At 39.3% G+C, this 15,609-nt stretch overlaps 1 protein-coding gene across 13 annotated transcripts in view; it reads right to left on the bottom strand.

Moving 5' to 3' along the window:
• Positions 1-15,609, bottom strand: part of LOC309845303 (uncharacterized protein) — a 56,035-nt gene that overhangs the window by 29,182 nt on the left and 11,244 nt on the right. For 7 of the 13 annotated variants that reach the window (XR_014301191.1, XR_014301193.1, XR_014301194.1 and 4 more), the window contains exons 4-5: positions 13,404-13,587; positions 496-760 (exon numbers count right to left, since the gene is read on the bottom strand). The exons of 2 other annotated variants lie outside the window; for them this stretch is intronic. The gene's annotated coding sequence lies outside the window, so the exon portion shown is untranslated. The remainder of the gene's footprint in view (positions 1-495; positions 761-13,403; positions 13,588-15,609) is intronic. 4 more of the 13 variants (XR_014301192.1, XR_014301197.1, XR_014301198.1 and 1 more) reach the window with 3 other exon arrangements.

Here is a 15,609-nt window from a genome sequence, read left to right on the forward strand (position 1 = left end):
GGGGAAGATGTCTGAGTCTCTGCCTCCTTGAGGTTGACATTGCAGTGGGGGAGGCAGTAAAAGCCATTTGCCCCATATTTTGCACCCTTCCAACCACACCAAATACGGGCATATCTTTAAATATACACACTGACTCCTTGTTCCCTCCCGGTGTCTCCTGGCACGAACTCCAGAGGTAAGAGTCTATCCTTGTCTCTGATTGGTCTTCATGTCTCTCAAACCCTGCCTCCAGTTTCAAGGAGTCTTATCTTACACAACAATTAAGCAAGGACTCAATGACAAATACTGCATTAGGTGCTATGCTTGTTGGTCAGAAATTTGGGGTAAATAAAAAAGGAAATAAATAATGACCGGGGAATCAATCATCTGAAAGGCAGCTGTTGCATTTCCTCTTTTAAAATGGTTTTATTTTGAAAAAATAATCCTTATACATTATCTTACTTTAACTCAACCCTCACCCACGCTAAACAAAACAAAGCAAAAAAAATTGCTCACCTTTAAATCAGGACAGGCTTTCTAACAAGGACAGCCTTGCCAACTCTGGGAGGAGGTTCATTCTCTGGATTTCTGCTATGGCAGCCTCTTTCCTTGTCCTCCTCCTGGTTCTGAGTTCCCCAGGCTTACATGGGAAGCTGGACTCATCATTCTCCTTGGTGTGGAATCAGAAATTGACTGTAAAAGTATGTTCCTTCCAGTTGTTCTGGGTGCAGGAAGGTGCCTGCTTCATCTTCATCACTTTCTGAGCTTGCCTCAAAATTTTCTAGGAGATTCAATGGTTATACTATTGAAAAATGCCTGGAATCTTCTAGAATAACTCACCCCACGTTGTTGTGGCTCTGTGGTAACGGGTTGCCTATCTATCACCCATCCACCCCTGGCTCTTACTCATTGGTAGAGTGCTGATTTTTTTTTTTTTTTTTAAAGATGTAAACATCTCCCACCACTGGGGACTACATCTAGGTAAAATTATCCCCCTGGCCAGTGATTCATGCAGGGAAGTGCTTGTGACTTGATCTTGTTCAATAGAAATAAGTGGTTGAAGCGAGTGGTAGAAAAATCTACAAATGTTTCCTTACTCTTAACATGAAACTTAAGAAAATGATATGGTTTGGTATGATAGGGGCTATTTGCTAATGAAGCTCATCTAAGGACAAAATTAACATGTGGCAGATGGTAGGGTAGAGAGATGGAAAGGATATGTGTCCTTGATGGATGATGGCGAGCTACTGAATCTAAGTGACCATGGGACTACCCTACTCTAGACTGATTATATAGCACACCACATTTTCCTTATTGCTTAAGTCAGTTGGGTCAGCATTATCTGTTACCTAGAATTTTTTTTTTTTAAAGATTTTATTTATTTATTTGACAGAGAGAGATCACAGAGAAGCAGGCAGAGAGAGAGGAGGAAGCAGGCCTGAGCTGACAGCAGAGGCTTTAACCCACTGAGTCACCCAGGCGCCCCAGCATTAGCTGTTACTTATAGCTGAAGGCTTCCTGATACACCTGCCTACATCCATCAATATGAACACCAAAGAATCTCAGCTGGTGGTCACAGGTTAGTTTTTGTTTAACTGTTCTATGATTTCAGGAGGAAAAGGACAGGATGAGAAATTCATGCCATGGACTTATTTACTAAATTATGATAAAAATTTTAAAGATAATTGGAGAGCCACATGCAGTAGGAAAAACTAAAACAGGGAGACCTGGTATACCCTTCTGCCAGTTTTCCCCAGTTGCAACATTGTACGGAGTTATAACACAATATCCCAAGCAGAAGATTGACATTGATACAATCCACTGATCTTCAGATTTCACGAGTTTTACATATCCTCGTTTGTGTATGAGCCTAGTTAGTTCTATGCAGTTTCATCCCACATGTAGGTTTGTGTATTCGCCATCATAGTCAAGCTACATAACAACTGGGGATTTTTTCAAGAAAATTCTGAACTCTTTTACCCTTTTGGTATTTCTCACAGTGCTTTTCAAACAGTGTTCCTTGGGATCCTTGACATCCTACCCCTCTGCCTCACTTCAGTTGAAGCAGGTCCACATACATGTATTTTATATTCTGAGCTTCATTATAAGCCTTCATCTGGGGAATAAGTTCTTAGTTTAAAAGCAAACAACAAAAAAATGAAACTGATCATCTATGGTAAATATAGCTTTGATATCCAAATATTACTTGGATAGAGCACTATGCTTTTTCAAGGCCCTTGATTATGTGGCAGCTCTGATTATGTGACTAAACCAATGAACGCATGAAACAAACATGTATGTGATCAATGGTTGTGGGAGGTTTAATGCAGGCACTGTCCATAGGAGCTGACCAGTTACAGAAGAAACCCTGGAGTTCCAGGGCACAAACTCTCCCCCCCTGCTGGGAAGTTGGTGTTGACCCCCTGAAATGTTTCCCAACTCCCTTCCTTGGCCAGATCCCACTGAACTGAACATTAAATCCTTGTGTCAAGGGATAGGATTTGTTCTGGAACAGGTGATTTCAGCATGGTGCTGAGTAGTATTGCAGAAGCTGGGAAGCATTGTTTTGTAAGACAGATGCTTTCATGCTCATCACCTGTCCTACAACAAGGTTCGTGATGAATTCCATAAATCTCATAGGTTCTACTGGGGTAATCTGCAAAGCAAGAATGAATAAGAGAACAGAAGAGACAGACCATGATTCTCTGCTGGACACACTATGGGTGGACATTCCAGGGAAGAGAACTTGTTCCCTTGCTGCTCTCTTTATAGGGAAAGAGTGAGAATGACTGAGATGGTGGTGGAGATAATCAGTCTTTTCGGATATCATCCAGTCTGGGGTTAGAGACTGTCTGTATAGGAGTTGCCTGGGAAAGCCAGGTGTCCAGCACTCGAGAGCTTTGGTTCTACTGAAGGGAGAAACTGGTTTTATTAGAAGTTTGGGTGCAATCCCTTCTGTGGGACGTGAGGAGCCCAAGGTCCCAAGGTCCAAGCAACACAGAAGGAGGTCAGTTTTTGACAATCCTGCTTGGGCCACTGATGAGTCTCACTCATCTTTATATCCCCGACACTTAGCACAGAGCCTGGCAAATGATGGGTATATGAGCAACGCCTGATGGGTTAATGAATAAATACACTTTTGTGCCAATTGAGGACAATGGATTTTGTTCTCGCTGATGAAAAGAGAGGAGGGCAAATAAGAAACGTTGTTGCCCACATTTCTTGAATCTATGTAAATCCATATGCATGCTCTGCCTCTACTTTGGTAAAACCACTTTGAAGAATTCCTAACTTTAGGAGAAGGCTGCCTGGCGGCAGCAAGGTCTACTCCTACTGAATTTCTAGCATTTCCTTGCAGCCCTGGCAAATAAGACCGTGGGATCTGGATCGGAGTGTCTGGGATCTGAGACACTGAGTAAAGGAAGTCTCCACAGGAGGCGGCAGCTTTGGAATTTCCCACAGCCACTCCTCCAACAAGCTCTGTAAAGCTTCAGTACTTTGATTGAATTAGATGCAAGCAGAATGGGAAGTAAGCCACTGTTTGTGAAATGTTTATGAAAACAACTTGAAAATCTACATCCCTAAAACAGTTTTCCCCTAGGACAGTGTTTCCTAATCTCTTCCCCACTGAAAACCCCTTTTAATGTGATTTTCCCCCATAGAATCCCTGCTTTGAATAGAAGCAAACAGACACATTTGTTAACTAACAATGAATTTATCTTCCCAAAAGGAAATCAAGGAATCAAGATCCGCAGCTCCCCACCCCCGGAAAAAAAAAATGAAAGTCATCCTTGTGGCTTTGAATAAACAATTACTTTTAAGCTTCTTGAAGCTGAAAGCAGCTGGAGGAATTCTCCCCTGCCCCCTCGGACTGTGGTTATTACTTTCTGAAATTGCTAAGCTTCTAGGTTTGATGCTAGCATTCCACTTGGCACCAGGCAGACAGCACAAAATTCACACAAGCCTGTGACTTGTAGGGTGACTTGTAGGTCTTTTGCTATCAGTTTATCCTCGTGCCTGGTAATGAGTGCTCCACTGTGGGAGTTACTCCTGCTCCAAGTTCTCCCTGTCTACATGTCCTGCTGGGTGGTGAGATTTTTGTCTGCCAAGTAGGCAGAGGCCAGACTTTCACCCCCGCTTTCTGTTAATGTGATACCTCGAAGTTCAAAAAGCAAACTGGAATATCTGATGCCTTTTACCTAAGGAGTTGTCCTTTGAGATGTGGAATAAGTCACTTATCTCCCTATATGAACCTCTTTCCCAGTACAATGTTGTTACTTTAGGATGGGGAAAAAATTCTCAAGTAAGAAGGTAATAAAGCAGTAAGCAGCACCGTTTTCTCAAAGGAAAAAAAACATTTTTTTTTATTATCTTCATAACTTGCCATAGCACTTTTTTGGGGGAAAAATTAGAATAAATAGGAGCTTGGAAATCTGACCTTGGCTGGTATAAGGACAGAGAGAATCTGGTAGTTCTTAATTTCTCATTTAGGTTCTCAGTGTTTCAGGAAGCAGTTTGCTCAAGTTTCTTTTCTCCATTGCTCTCCTGAATGCCCAGCTTCAGTGCCTGGGCATTGCTGCCAAGGATCCTGCTGGTGCATTCAGCTGCCATTCAAGGAAGCAGCCCTCCACACCGCCTCGCACTTGGAAGTCTGTCTTACAGCATAAAACAGGTGGAAGGACATTCTGCCTTTGGAGTTCTACTGGCATGTCTTGCTACTTCTATTGCTCAATGCCAAGAATGACAAAAATCTTTTGTGTATGTTTGGGGGTGGGAAAGACCAGATAGTACCGTGAATAGCAGTTAACTTGCTGTTTGGGCAAGATTCCCAGGGCAGCTGTTGTAACTCAGGCGGCAATAACTCTAACACTTGGCTCTGTTGCTAGGATGGATTGATAGAAACTTTGGACAAATAATTTAAAAAATTACGCTCCTATGATATGTTGAATATATCACTGATCAACTCAAAAGCTGGATATTTGTTAGTATCATATTGAGGAAGTACAATGAGCATGTTAAATGACTAGCACTGTGTTTGCACTTCCATTTCCATTCTAAATATTTTCTGTCTTGATCAAGTCATTAGCATCTGTTGGTAAAAATTTGACCTGACCCAAGATTTGCAATCTGTAGCTACAACTGAGACAGGATCACCTTTTTTACATGTTCACAATCTTATTTATACTAACAATGGAATTGTAAGTGAATTTATATTCACAATGGAATTTTAAGTTCTAACTTATGAATTTGCCAATTGTTTGTTCTTAGCTAAAGACTTAAACTTATATTTTAATTTTTAGTCTTGATGCATGCATGTGCATATACATAAATGTTCTTTTATTTTTTGTGTAAGGAAAAAGATTGTATTAGTATTCAAATGGTAGATATTTACACTAAATTAAATTTATACTTTAGTGTAAGATAAAAATGTGACTAATTGAAATAAAGTATTTCTGGAAAACAGATTCTCAACATAAAGTTACGTGAATCTCAATGTGGTCAAGTTAAAGCTCCTCAAGATTCCCTAGACCTTATTAATGAGCACCAGTTTTAAAAATAATTGCATGGTGGGGTGACTGGGTGGCTCAGTCGGCCCAGTCTTGAGTGTCTGACTCTAGATTTGGGCTTGGAGCATGACCTAAGGGTCATGAGATTGAGCTGGGCCTGAAGCTCCATGCTGGGGTGGGCGTGGAACCTGCTTAAAATTCTCTCTGCCTCTCCCTTTGCCCCTCCCCCCTGCTTGTGAGCATGTGTACTCTTTCTATAAACGAATGAATGAATGAATAAATAAATAATTAAATAATAGTTGCACGGTTTTGCCTTCATCATTTCCTTTTTGTTGAACATATCCAGACCAGCAATAAGGATACAACTGCCCCCATTTCAGAATGGGTTTAGTGTGGGCATTATTGATGCTGGTAATGATCCTGTTTCACCAGCAAAGCACAGAATTCAAATTGACCTTTACCTACAATGACTTACATTTTAACTCGGTTATTTGATCACAGCTGGAAAATTGGACACATAGGGAACAGCCATCTGGCCTGCCCTGGGTCTGTTCGTCCTGGCCACTCACTACTTTGGCTTACCTATTAGGTCTCTTCTACGTTCTCATATTTGCCTAAGCCTTCCTGATCCCAGCCCAACATGGCCTCAGCTGTGGGACTGGCCAAGCTGGTTTGTCCTACCTGGCAGCTGCCGTTCACCTGGGCCGGCCTTTCTATCATTGGTGGGGCCTGATCTGCACAGCCGCCTCTGCCAGTTTGGCTGGCTGCTTCCTAAGCGGTGCTTCAGCAACGCCTGTAGTGGGCTCCTCGCCCTCGTGTTTTCTCTGACATGCTTGATTTCTCCTTGTATTGGCTGTGATGGGCTCCGATGCTGGCACTTGCTTGCACCCACGCACCGATAAAGCCAAAGCACAAGGCAAACTCTTGGCTCTGCCACAATGACTTTGGTCCTTCCCCCAACATGCTGGACATGGCACTGGCACTTGATCTTCCTGGGATTCTAATCTTGGCTTTCTACTTTTCCTTGGAGAATTCTTTCCCCATTGCTGCTCCCTCCTTCCCACTCTCGGAACTTACAGTAACGGTGATGCCTCCTGCTTCATGTGGCTATCACATTAATGCCTGCGAGTAGGCCAGCCTGGCAGGTCCCCAGGCCTGGCCCAGATTCACTTGGATGCTCTGGCTACCTCCTGCTTATCTACCCTCCACAATTGCTGTGCTTCTTGGACAGGTTGATAGTGTTGCCTCTCTTTACCTGCCTAGGGTTTATGGCAAAACATGCCTACAGATCCGAGCAGATATGGCTAAATATAGGTGGGAAGAGTGAAACTTACGGAGAGGAAGGAGTTATGGGAAAGGAGGTGGGATGCTAGAATCTAAGTGGAGTTATTAGTAGGAGTAAGAACGAAGAGCAGTGAAATGGAAGAGTGTGGGAGTGAGGAGGCATGAGAAGGAGATTGTGAGTATTAAGAGAGCTATACTTGACCATGAAACCCTACCCATTCAGAGCCCTGGCATTTGACTAGTGGCATGCCCTACATACTTTAGTAGACCAATCCTCTTTAATCGATCAATGTCCTAGAAGATTTAGTGAGAATAAAATGAAGAAAGGAAGTTCCCTTATTCCTTAAATATAATTTGTGAATTCTCTGGGAGTAAGGCTGTTATGTAGAGCAGTAAAGGAAATCTGCAGCTTTAACATGGGTTTTTAAATGTAATTTTATCATACCCCAAGAGACGATATAATTGGTGTTTGAGTGCAAAAATCTTGGGGAAAAAATGGATTAAAACATTATGTGATGAGAATGGTTTCCCACAAAAGTAGATGGTTTCTTTCTGAAACAAGGCAAAATTGGGCAAGTCCCCATAGCAATAAGTGAGGGATGCTCCTACGCTAAAAAGAAGTGGGAAGGAAACCGGCTGTTGGAAGGCAAATCATCATTATAATTTGTTATTCCTGAAAATTGATACTTCTTAAATAGAGTATTGGTGGACAAGTTATTAGATGCTTAGGCAATCATCAAGATTTATTTTCATACTTTTAGTACCTATGTTGTTTCTATCCCTGATCACACTTTTTTTTTTTGAAGAAAAAATATATGAAAAAATCTGAAAACAGACCGTTTTTCTTAATCTGTTTCTCCATGGTAAAGAGATAAGATTAAAATCATGGCTGTTCAAAAACAGCAATTCCCCATTCTCTCCACTAAATGGTAAACTTCTGTAAGGCCGAACTGCCTAATGAATATGCAAAATCAGATAGAACTGAGCAGCAGGTCCAAATTAAAACAAATGAAGACTGATGGTAAATGTAGCAAAATGGATAAATCATTTCTCTATTTCTGTTTTTTTTTTATTTTTAAGATTTTTACAATTTATTTATTTGAGAGAGAGAGAGAATGGGAGAGAACATGAGTTGGGGGGGGGGGGGAAGCAGGCTCCCTGCTAAGCTGGGATCCTGATGTGGGGCTTGATCCAGGACCCCAAGATCATAACCTGAGCCGAAGGCAGACTCTTATGCCAACTGAGCCCCCCGAGCACCCCATTTCTCTATTTTTAATTCCAGCATAACTAACAGTGTTATATTAGTCTTAGGTATACAATATAGTGACTTGACAATTCTCTACATTACTCAGCGCTCGTCACGATTAAGTATCCTCTTAATCCCCTTCACCTGTTTCACTCATCTTCCCACTTATCTCTCCTTTAGTAATAAGCAGTTTATTCTCTGTAGTGAAGAGTTTGTTTTTTGGTTTCTCTCTTTTTTTGGTTCTTTGTTTACTTGTTTGGCTTTTAAATCCCACATATGAATGAAATCATATGGCATCTGTCTTTCTCCAGCTGACTTATTTCACTTAGTACAATACCCTCTCAGTCTATCCATGTTGTTACAAATGGCAAGGTTTCATTTTTTTTTAATGGCTGAGTAATATTCTCAAAATGGGAAAATCTTAAAAATACAATGTTAAGTTAAAAAAGCAAATTGCAGAAGGCTATATAAAACATGGTGCTATTTTTTAGAAAAGGTTAAAATGTTCATTTATATATATTTTATTTAGGAATACATACACCTATGTTGTCAAACTATAAAAACATGCATCGGATGATAAACACCAAATTCATGGCAGTGGTTACTTGAAGGGAAGGATGATAGGCAGTGGAGTTAGGAGAGATGGTACCAGGGATTTCTTCTGTTATCTAAAATATTTCAGTTGTATTAAAAAATTCTTAGGAAAATGCTCAGGCAAATAAGGAAAATGTAAAAAATTGTCTTGGCTGTATAATGGGCACCTGCAATGAATGTACCTGCATTCATTCTATGATTCTTTTTTTTTTTTAATTTTTAATTTTTTATAAACATATATTTTTATCCCCAGGGGTACAGGTCTGTGAATCACCAGGTTTACACACTTCACAGCACTCACCAAAGCACATACCCTCCCCAATGTCCATAATCCCACCCCCCTCTCCCAAACCCCCTTCCCCCTCATTCTATGATTCTTTATAATTTTCTATATCCTGAAAATATTTCATTATTAAAAAGAAGTAACAATGGACTCAAGTTGCAGCAAGAGGGAACTGAATATTTGCACAAATGAGACATTTAGGAATATTAAATACATTTTTGATTTAAAACTTTGTTTACACAAGTCTATTTATGGATGAAGAATGTTATAGATTTAGCCCCATTTAAGAGTTGTTATTCAAATGTAAGCTCGTATCCCATGAGATTCAGCCACTGTAGAGTTTCATTCAAAAAAATATAAATCTAATCCCAGAAGACTTGGGATGGGTATGGTTGCTCCCATTTGGCTCCCACACTATGCAAATATGCCTGTTTCTGACTGCATAGGGATTTGGCCCACCCTTGGGATGGATATATGGCATGACTGGGCTTCTAGGGTTTTGTGTGCATTAATCTTCTCAGGGCAGAATAATAGCTGTGATTTATTCTCTCCCTGATTATCAATCAGATTCCTTATTCTTCTCCCCTTCTGCAGAAAACTCTATGAGATTAAATTATTCCCAAACCTGGTATCCAAGATCCTACATTACTTCTTCCTTATCTATTTGAATATGTTTAAAATTATGTATTTTCTAAGTCATGACTGTATTTTTTTTTCCTGATAAGGTGAACTTGCTTAATTTCTACTTTCTCCCCTGGAGTTCTGTAGTCTACACCAATTTCTGTTCTTAGTTACTCTATTTATAGTGTGTAGCATCAAAAATATGTTCTCTTTCTACTTTCACTGTTGTTTGAATTCAATTTTTTTTAAAATCTGATCCCATCATTCATTAGTTTTCCCAAGCACATTAGTAAGTCAGTTATACAGCTAATTTATTAAATAGCAGTGATTACAACTCAAGTATTCATGTAACTGTGTTCACAGGGGCATCTGAAGCTCTGAACCATTTATGTTAGATTTCTAGAATTCCTTTCCTCTGAAGGAATGATTCAGGGCTAAAGTAGACTTTTTAAAACAATGACTCTCATTCATAAATTATATGTTCAACCTGGCAAATGAAAAGGGACATAAAAAAAGGAGAAAGATGGGGACAGATTTAGGGTTGAAAAGTTAGACTAAAAAACTAAAAAAGTTAGACTAAAAAGAAAGCAGGATGGAGAAAAAAATTTTATCATAAATGCATGAAATGCAAATGTAATGGCAGCAAATAATAAAAACTGAGAGTAGGTTCCTAAATTATGATTAAACCCAAGGTGTAGATCTGTAATTCCAGAGAGATTGAGCCTTAAGGATCCCTTATTCAGAGGCTAATGATGCATTTCTGGGGTTTATTTCTGTCTTCTACTCACGAGTCCTCACCAGAACACAATGACATTTTTTTAAGAGGCAAAAGCTATCTCTACAAAAGAGGTACCTTTCTACCTTTCCAAAAGAAGATACTAAGTTTCCTGTCTAGTAACTTTTCTTGTTTCTACTGGAATTATTTTATTATAGGACTCTGAAAATGATAGCTATCAAAGTAGCTGAGATGACACAACTGAAGAATTTTTGGTTCTGATTAAAAAATTGGAATAGGAATTGATGAGATGTTAAGAAGAAAAAAAAACCAGCTTTCCCCTTCCTTTCCTTGGCAAATCAAATGCTCAGTTATCAAAGAACACAAGAAAATAGTGCATACACGAGCAGAACTGTTTCTAAATAAAATGTTGGGAATGTAAATGCTGCATCAGTTCCTAATTAAGCACTCTGTAAATAAAGCCTGACTTTTCATCTTGGGTTTTATTGGAAACTTCCACCAGCAGAGATAGCAAACAGAGTGAAACAGCAGAGCCACCCAGTGGCTGATGTGGTTAACCGCAGCAATGGTGCATTTCATGGTTCATTCTGTTTCCTGTTCTACAAATGAGTATATTTCCTCGTGAAAATACGACATTAAGTACCTCTAAGAAGAAATTTAATAATGTGATAGTAAATATGAAATCTGTAATGTGAATATCACTCTCAAATTAGGTTTTTATCTAAAAGACTGAAGAATTGGTAAGCAAGCAAATTTTTAAAATAAAAATATCATTCAATCCTGCCTACTTTCTTAAAAAAGTGTTATATATTTTTTAAGATTTTATTTACTTATTTGAGAGAGAGAGAATGAGAGAGAGTGGGGAGGGTCAGAGAGAGTGAAGGGGGGAGGGTTAGAGAGAGAAGCAGACTCCCTGCCTGGCAGGGAGCCCGATGTGGGACTGGATACTGGAACACCAGGATCATGACCTAAGCCGAAGGCAGTTGTTTAACCAACTAAGCCACCCAGGTGCCCCTAAAATTAAAAGGTGGGTTTTTGAAACCACCAAAGTAGGTTCCTTTTTTAGTAACAGTTTTGATTTTAGAAAGTATTTCTTATAAAGATTAAAACTTAAAACATGAAATTAACTTAAAGCTTCACAATGTCTGACTCCATCCAGATCGTCAATAAACAAAATATATTAATATTTTAAAATATAAGTTTAGTTTTTTTAAGATTTTACTTATTTATTTGACAGAGAGAGAGCGAGCGAGCATGCACAAGCAGAGGGAACCACAGGCAGAGGGAGAGCAAGAGGCAGACTCCCTGCTGAGCAGAGAGCCCAACATGGGGCTCAATCCCAGGACCCTGGATCAGGACCCCAGAAGGCAGACACTTAGCAAACTGGGCCATCCAGGTGCCCCAAATATAAGGATTTATGAGAAGAACTGGTTGTCCTTGTAAGATGTATATTTTATTTAAAAATCAGAAAGGCCAAAAATGAGAATGCCAATAAGGCTTGCTGCTGAATCAAAGGATAAGTGAGTTTTTAAAAGTTAAAAATTACATTTTTTTATCAAAATAGTAAAACAAATTTATTAAAAAAATTAAAAAACATGGATAGGAGGAAAGAGGTAAAATATTCACAATTCCACTATTGATATTGGTTAAGATATTTCCAGAAATTGTTCTTCATATATGGATTATATGATTTTTAAGTGAAAAGGGATTTTTACCAAACCTAATTTCTACAGTTTGTTTCTCACCTTATGCCATGAACCCTTTCTATCTCAGTATATTTTTATCTGTATGTAATTTTTAAAAAGCTGTATAGTGGGGCACCTGGGTGGCTCAGTTGTTAAGTGTCTGCCTCCGGCTCAGGTCCTGATCCTGGCATCCTGGGATGGAGCCCTGCATCAGACTCCCTACTCAGCAGGAAGCCTGCTTCTCCCTCTCCCACTTCCCCTGCTTGTGACTCCTCTCTTGCTGTGTGTCTCTGTCACATAAAAAAATAAAAATCTTAAAAAAAAAAAAAAAGCTGTATAGTATTCCAGTGTATTTTACACTATTCTTTATTGAACCAACCCCTTAGTATTGGATTTTTAGTTTTCATTTTTTGCTATTATAAATAATCATCTAGAATCATTCCTACATCCTTTTTAAACTATGGAAAAGTTATTTAAAGTGAATAGCCAACTAGGTATATTTTACAACAATATTTTAATTGTGAACTCTAACATTGAGAAAAAGTATATCCGACTTACCTACTTTAACTAATGGTTATAAAGTAAACAAGTGTACCTACCACCCAAGTCAAGAAATAGAACATTGCTGGCCCTCAGAATACATCCCATCCCTTCCTGATTACACTCCTCTTTTAAAATTTTGATATGCATTATCAAATTGCATTCCCAGAAATGTGGAATTCATCTAGACTGCAAGCAGTACATTAGGGGTCCACAGCGACTGCAATCTTTCTGTCTATGAACCCAACAGTAAAAACTCAGATGGAACTACATCACATGTCATATTGGCAATGCTTACATTGTATGATTACTATACAGTAATTTTTTAAAAAGATTTTATTTATTTATTTGAGAGAGAGAGAAAGAGAGAGTGCAAGTTGGGAGCGGAGCAGAGAGAGAGGGACAAGCAGATTCTGAGCTGAGTGAGGAGCCTGACATGGGGCTCGATCTCAAGCCCCTGAGATCATAACCTGAGTTGACATCAAGAGTCAGATGCTTAACCCACTGAGCCACTCAGGCACCCGGATTCCCATACAATATTTGGACATACAGCTCAGGTTTGAATTTCAGCTCACTTCTACTATCATATTTCATATGCACATCTTGGGCCTTTACTGACCTCCCGCCCAAGCTGAGTCAGACACAAGTGCAACACAGCTTGGGTACAGGAATGGGCTGTAGCTCAAAACATTTTCTCAGTTTCGTGTCCTTTCCCTTGGGTTGATCACTTCTCAGTGTCAGACTGATGTAGCACTGGACTTTCAAGTGGCTTTAAGATGAAAAGGGCCCATGACAGGGAGACAGCCTACTTTTATTTGTATGAGGGTATGAGGCCTGGATCTCCAAACCATATGTGTGAATTATGTAGATGTGTGTGTGTGTGTGTGTGTGTGTGTGTGTGTGTTTGTGTGTGTGTGCACATACATACCTCATACACTTAGAATTCACTTTCCTGGGATGCCTTGGTGGCTCAGCTGGTTAAGTGGCTGCCTTCGGCTCAGGTCATGATCTCAAGATCCTGGGATCAAGCTCTGCATTGGGCTCCCTGCTCAGGAGAGAGCCTGCTTCTCCCTCTTCCTCTGCTTGCTGCTCTCCCTACTTATGCTCTCTCTCTGTAAAATAAATAAATAAAATCTTCAACAACAACAAAAAGAATTTACTTCCCTTTGTCAACCTGTATATATCCATTGAATAGGGAGCTAATCTTTTCCTAAAGAAAAAAGTCTGATACCTGTTTAGGCCAGCTTTGGTAATTAAAGTATAATAACAAATAGAGTCATGAAATAAATGAGTGAAATCTGTAGCTCCAAGATTTTTATGAACATATACTTTAAGCATATGGTAATGACAAAAGTGTATTGAAATTAACTCATTTCCAATTTCCCTTTCTGAATCTGGTGGATTAACAAGTTGTTTCCAAGAGAAAGAAAAATGGGTATTAATTATTTGATGTCTTGGAATAGGCTTCTTTTGTGATTACCCTGTGATAATGATAAGTGAAGGACTCTAACAACTGAACAGCTAAAAATGATATAATAGTTTTATTTAAAAATAAAAATGCCAGGAATAATATCTCTTTATAACTATTTAAACTCATGATGAAAAAGTTTAGATAGCAACTTAAAAACGCATTTGGGGTTTTACAGTTAAAAAAAATTATTTTGGAGCTGTAAGAACAAAAATTTTTGAAGATTACTATTTTAGGCCGTAAGACCCACCTGTAGCTAAATGAAAAGGATTATGATTTGTCCCTTCAAGTCAGAAGATGATGTCCTCTTCCTTCTCCTTCTTCCTCTTTCCTTCCTCTTTTCCCTTCCCTTTTCCTTTCCTTTCCTTCCCCTCTTTCTTCTTCCTTTCTCCTCTTCCCCCCTTCTTCTTCCTCCTCCTCATTCTTCTTTATCATCATCATCAAGCAATTCTCATTTACTGAGGCCTTACTATGTGCCAGGCACTGAACTAAGCAGTCTGAATGCATTATCTCTTTTAGCCCTCACAGCATCATAAAGTAGAAATTACTATCCCTATTTTATATTCAAAGGTACTAACATTCCCAGAGGTTAACTCACTTGCCCAAAATCATATAGGTAATAAGTGATAGAGCCACATTTGCACACAGGCTGGTCTGACTCCAGAGTCTAAGCTCTTGACTACTACTTCGTTACGCAATAGTGTCATGGGAATAGAGAGCATGTATTGGCTCACCTTGCTTTCTACATGCGTATTTTCTCTGGGGACTAGCTGAATGGACAGTATTCATGGGTTCAAGATCCTAGGTCCCAGGCAGCTCTTACATCCTTTCACAGGTGCTATTTCACAGGGTAGCTCAGTTGGTTATGCATCTACCTTCAGTTCAGGTCATGATCCCTGAGATCAAGCCCTGAATTAGGCTCCCTGCTCAGTGGGGAGTTTTTTTCTCCCTCTACAAACCACCCCTGACAGCTTGTGTTCTCTCTCTCTCTTTCAAATAAATAAGTATTTTTATAAATAAAGGGGGGAAATGAATTCTTAGTATAAGGGCAATATCTGAAGGTGCTCAGATGTCCCTACTCTCCTGAAAGTTCTTTCTTACTCCTTTCTGATTGTCCTCAATTAAAAACAAACCAACTTTAAAGAAGATAGGGATTTGAATCTTGGGTCTTAATTTGATTTTTCAGTTTGTTTTCAACTCTACTAACTGAGAGTAGGTTTTGATAGGAAACAGGTTAGAAAGATTATTAGGTCGCTGGACAGTGGAGGGTAGGTCTGAAAGAAAAGAGAAAGAAAGATGCAGTAAAGGGGAGATAAGAGAGAAAGTAAAACTTCCTTACTTCACAATCTTAAATAGGGTCAAGTTTACATTTACATTTATAAATGTAAAGAAGTTTAAAAACAACACAGGTCATGCATATAACAGATATGTTGTTTCTGGCTACCAATAGCCCCTCCAAGTAAATCACCTCTCCAAATTCATGGCTCCTTGGGAGGGCTGTCAGTCACAGTGCCTTGTGCCCCATCCCATCAACATGTGACCAAGATGGACCAATAAGAGTACTACATCTTCATGGACATAAAGATTGGTCCAGGGTAGGCATTACAGCCAAGCAAGGATAATCAGAATCTTTCAATGAGATCTCATATATGGAAGTCATGAGTCT

Source organism: Mustela nivalis (genome assembly GCF_964662115.1).
Source record: "Mustela nivalis genome assembly, chromosome: 12".
Taxonomy (NCBI): Eukaryota; Metazoa; Chordata; class Mammalia; order Carnivora; family Mustelidae; genus Mustela; species Mustela nivalis.